The sequence below is a fragment of the Triticum aestivum genome, chromosome 2D, assembly GCF_018294505.1.
Source record: "Triticum aestivum cultivar Chinese Spring chromosome 2D, IWGSC CS RefSeq v2.1, whole genome shotgun sequence".
NCBI classification, from domain to species: domain Eukaryota; kingdom Viridiplantae; phylum Streptophyta; class Magnoliopsida; order Poales; family Poaceae; genus Triticum; species Triticum aestivum.
In genome coordinates, this window is record NC_057799.1 from 222,452,179 (window position 1) to 222,458,126 (window position 5,948).

The window sequence follows — 5,948 nt, forward strand, 5'->3', positions numbered from 1 at the left end:
GAAATTGTCCCTAAGCAATTGACTACTTTACTAGACCGATAGCAAGTTTTATGTGGGAGAGGCCACTGCTAGCATGTCATCCCTGACTTGGAATTCTATGCACTTATGATTGGAACTATTAGCAAGCATCTGCAACTACTAACATTCATTAAGGTAAAACCCAGCCATAGCATTAAGATATATTGATCCCCCTTCAATCCCGTATGCATCAATTTCTATGCTAGGTTGAAGCTTCTGTCACTCTTGCCCTCCAATACATAGTTCTATCAACATACAACTAACCCTATGGTGTGATCCATGCGCGCGCTCATATGATGGGCACCAAAGGACAACAACATAACCACAAGTAAATTAAACCAATCATAGCAATTCACCAATTACCGATAGGACAATGAAAATCTACTCAGACATCATAGGATGGCAACACATCATTGGATAATAATATGAAGCATAAAGCACCATGTTCAAGGAGAGGGTACAACGGGTTGCGGGAGAGTGGACCGCTGTAGATAGATGGGGGAAGGTGATGAAGATGTTGGTGAAGATGACGGAGGTGTTGGTGTAGATTGTGGTGATGATGATGGCCCCGGCGGCGTTCCGGCGCCACCGGGAGAGAGGGGGAGAGTGCCCCCTTCTTCTTCTTCCTCCTTGACCTTCCCCCTAGATGGGAGAAGGGTTTCCCCTCTCGTCCTTGGCTTCCATGGCGGAGGAGGGGCGGGAGCCCCTCCGAGATTGGATCTCTCTCTGTTTCCCTCTGTTTCTGCGCTCCTGATTCTGCCCTTTCACCGTTTCTTAAATTCCTGGAGATCCCTAACTCCGATTGGGCTGAATTTTGGACATGATTTTTATTCGGATATTGGCTTTCTTGCGGCAAAAGAAGGGCACCAACCGCCTTACGGAGTGGCCATGAGGGCCCAGGGCGCGCCCTCACCCTCGTGGGCCCCTCGGGCATCGTCTCGCGTTGATTCCACTTCCCAAAATTCACATATATTCCAAAAAAAATATCCATCAGTTTTTATCCCGTTTGGACTCCGTTTGATATGGATTTTCTGCGAAACAAAAAACGTGCAACAAACAGGAACTGGCACTGGGCACTGCATCAATATGTTAGTCCCAAAAATAGTATAAAAAGTTGCCAAAAGTATGTAAAAGTTGTAGAATATTGGCATGGAACAATCAAAAATTATAGATACGACGGAGACGTATCACTGTCATCCTACCTCCCAGTCGAGTCGGACCCAAGGGCACCCTGGGCTCCAGGAAGACGGGAAGATATGAGAGTCCATTGGAGGTCTCGCAATCTTTCCTGTGACCTCCGCTACGCTCGGGGGCTACTGACGGGGTCATATACCAGGGGTGGCCAACGTCCAGGAGCCCGATCTCATCGACCATGGGTCCACCAGGCCCAGGGTGCGACGGAAACCCTAGGAGGCGAGGATGGCCTTCATGATCCCTAAGAGTAGAGGGCGGCAGCACCCCAGATCGCATCTACCTTGTAAAACCATATACCTCTCCTGCATATAGGGTACACATTGATCATCTATCCGCATATGGGAGAACTCTCAGTAGCAATCTCATACACCATTGTATCTCTTCACACGAGGTATCCCTCCACTATGAATCATCAAAACCAACAGGAGGTAGGGTATTACTCTCTGGAGGACCGAACCTGGATAAACCCCTTTGACCTCCAATCCATGACTTTCAGCTGCGCTTGGACCCCGACCGAGGGATTTGAGGGGAATTCGCTCCACCACTAGAGGCAAAGGAGACTGAAAGGGGCGAAAGCGGGGGAAGATGAAAACCCCTCGGTTTCCCTTCTTATAGCCGACCAGTGAAGCGTCGGGCCTCATGGCATAATATGTCCCAACACTCTTTGCGGTTTCCCTTTCTGTGGGGTGCGGGCGTGAGATTTATGGCATCAACATCATTACGACGCAAGATTAATGGGATACACTTGGAACAGTTTCTCGGTGGAACTATGGCCTGGTTAGGAACCGAAGCGCCACCCGAACAAGCAAGCCCCTGGAGGCTTAATGATCACAGAAGCCCCGCAACCGGGCTCCCAGAGAGAAGAAAGTGAAGGGGAGCATTGAGAAAGACAAGAGCCCGCCGAAGGTATCTAATACCTCTTCTGCGACCTCCGTTGCACTCGGGGGCTACAGATGTTGGGAAACGTTGCATGGAAAACAAAAAAAATTCTACGCACACGCAATGATCTATCCATGGAGATGCATAGCAATGAGGGGGAGAGTGTGAGTACGTGCCCTCGTAGACCGTAAGCGAAGCATTTGACAACGCAGTTGATGTAGTCGAACTTCTTCTAGCTCCGATCGATCAAGTACCGAACATACGACACCTCCGAGTTCTGCGCACGTTCAGCTCGGTGACGTCCCTCGCCTCCTTGATCCAACAAGTTGTCGAGGTAGTAGATGAGCTCCGTCATCACGACGGCGTGGTGACGGTGATGGTGAAGTGATCCGCGCAGGGCTTCGCCTAAGCACTACGAAGATATGACCGAGGGAGTAAACGGTGGAGGGGGCGCCGCACACGGCTAGGCAATTGTCTTGGGTGTGCTAGGGGCGCCCCCCACATATATATAGGTGGAGGAAGGGAAGAGGAGCCAAGGGGTGCGCCCCAAGTAGGCCGAATCCTACTTGGGGTCTTCCCCAATTCGGCCTCCCCCCTTCCATAATTGCCGGAAGGAAAAAGGGAAGAGGGAAGAAGAGAAGGAAGGGGGGCTGAACCCCCTCTTCTCCTTCTCCAATTCGGCCTCCTGCCATAGGGGGGGCGCCACCCCTTGTGGCTGGTGTGCTCCCCTCTCATGGCCCATATGGCCCATATATTCCCCCCGGGGGTTCCGGTAACCCCTCCGGTACTCCGATAGATACCCGATACACTCTGGAACACTTCCGGTGTCCGAATACTATCGTCCTATATATCAATATTTACCTCTCGACTATTTTGAGACTCCTCGCCATGTCCGTGATTACATCCAGGACTCTGAACAACATTCTGTCACCAAATCATATAACTCATATAACACTATATCGTCAACGAACGTTAAGCGTGCGGACCCTACGGGCTCGAGAACTATGTAGACATGACCGAGACACCTCTCCAGTCAATAACCAATAGCGGAACCTGGATGCTCATATTGGTTCCTACATATTCTACAAAGATCTTTATCGGTCGAACAGTTATGACAACATACGTAATTCCCTTTGTCTGTCGGTATGTTACTTGCCCGAGATTCGATCGTCGGTATCTTCATACCTAGTTCAATCTCGTTACCGGCAAGTCTCTTTACTCGTTCCGTAATACATCACCTCATGACTAACTCCTTAGTCGTTTGCTTGCAAGCTTATGATGTGTATTACCGAGAGGGCCCAGAGATACCTCTCCGATACTCGGAGTGACAAATCCTAATCTCGATCTATGCCAACTCAACAAACACCTTCGGCGATACCTATAGAGCATCTTTATAATCACCCAGTTACGTTGTGACGTTTGATAGCACACAAGGCATTCCTCCGGTATCCGGGAGTTGCATAATCTCAAAGTTGAAGAATATGTATCTGACATGAAGAAATCAATAGCAATAAAACCGAATGATCAATATGCTAAGCTAACGGATGGGTCTTGTCCATCACATTATTCTCCTAATGATGTGATCCCATTATCGAATGACAACACATGTCCATGGTTAGGAAACCTTAACCATCTTTGATCAACGAGCTAGTCTAGTAGAGGCTTACTAGGGACATGATATTTGTTTATGTATTCACACATGTATTTAGGTTTCCGATCAATACAATTCTAGCATGAATAATAAACCTTTATCATGAATAAGGAAATATAAAGTAACAACTTTATTATTGCCTCTAGGGCATATTTCCTTCAACTAACAGTGTCACGCATCGGGGGTGGCTCACCCAAGGGAGCCTGATCTCATGTTCAATTAGGGGCCCACAAGGCCCAAAGCGAAGGAGAAACCCCAGGAGTGCGCCTGAGACCTTCTTGCCCTCCAAGACAAGGGCGACGACGGAGGAGATCACATCTAACTGTCTGTAAACCTAGGCCTCTACCTCCTATATAAGGGGATGCCAAGGGACCCTCATTCTAATCTATTCTAAGATAGAAACTTTCGATAGCAATCTCATACACCATTGTAACCCCTCGCACGAGGTATCCCTCCACCATGAATAACCAAAACAAGCAGGATGTAGGGTATTACTCTTCGGAGGCCCGAACCTGGGTAAAACCCTCGTGTGATCTCCGATCTAAGACTTCCAGCTGCGCTTGGACCCCTGCCGAGGGATCTGACAACATTTCGCACCGTCACACCTAACTACTCTCGTTTCATTTTTGCCCCTTTGCGAGTCATTCATAAAACATGTTGTTCATAGGTTGCTTGACTTCTTGGCTGCAATTGGTCTTTGCGCCAAGGGCACAACATGTCATCTAGTATGACTTAAAGTTCACCTTATAGCAAATAAAATACACGTAATAATTGTCATGTTCTTATTTCTCCAACGTTGTAAGATCCCTAGAATGCCAATGTTGGAAAGTTAGAACAAATATTTTGAGACATACACGATATGAAAGTGCTAGTTGCTAATCAAGAGAACTAATTGTTTACTATTCAGATTTAACTTCAATAAATTAAATTGAATAGGCAATCTGAAGAAAAAAATATGTGCAAGAGAGGCTAGCAAACGATGTGGGCAACCAAGATTTTTATTATCTTGGTAACTAAGCACATAGTTGCTAGCGCAGGGAATCGGCCTCTGGATGTTCAGCCAAAGACTCTATCCTCGGATTCCGATAACTTCTACGATTCTCTCATTATTCAATGTCCAGATGGAAGGGATGTTTGTTGTTCACTTCGGCCAAAAGAGGGATTGGCACTCAAGAGCACGCGTTTTATGTCTGCGTTCCTATTTGAGAGTGCCCCTCCCTCCTATTTGGTTGGAAGTTTCCTGCTCAAGTTGAGAAAGCATATAGACCTTTAATCTGGAGTTGAGCGGTTGCATCCATGTAGTTTGTAGCAAAGGGATCACGATATAAATTGCTAAATCTGAGAGTGAATTAAGCAGAACAAAGAATTATATTATGCAGGAATCCTACCAAATAATTCACAACAAAATATCACCTCAATAAAAAAGCGTGAATGCGGAGAGATCGGAGGTGCAACAATGGCGGATGAGAAGGTCTTTCTCTCTAAGCAGTTGTGTTAGAAAGGTGAGCATAGCGAGGATTGGTTCACACACTACTCCTCTTTGTTCCCATCCTTGACCGTTGACACTGCCGCCACCTCCTCCTCCTCCACATCGTCTGCCCCCGCGTTCCCATAGATCCGTCAGTTCGGCTGTCGCTATGATTCATGGGACAATCACACACACCAAAACGTAGAGATTAACACCTATGTAGTCAACCAAAACATCGATAGGCAAGAAGAGAGAACCTACACATCAGACATGGACGCATCAGGAAGCAAGATGAATTGAGCGAAGTTAGGCAAGCGAGAAAAGGGTTGTCCACTACAATGATAAGGGGAAGAGAATGACACGGAGTAATGATGAGTTGATGACCACAGACCATCCCCGTGAGAGCAGAGAAACTGAGGCCCGTTTTATCGGGCCGATTAAACAAGGAGGTGTCCAGGTCGATCATTGAAGAAGCTGCTCAGAGACATGGAACAACTATAACGCACATGATGACACGATAAATAGGCTATTGTGTGCATAATAGGGTGATCGAGCGATCTGATACGTTGGCACGCAGAATCCGATGGCTGACTAGCTTAAATCTACTGTTTTTTTTTCTTAATTCAGAACGTTTCATATATGACGGTTGATAAATAAAATAACCATGTACAAATAATTCTTAGTATAATAGTAAAGCTGGCGTAATGGCGTTGGACTGTTGTTGGCTGAGGAGTTGCG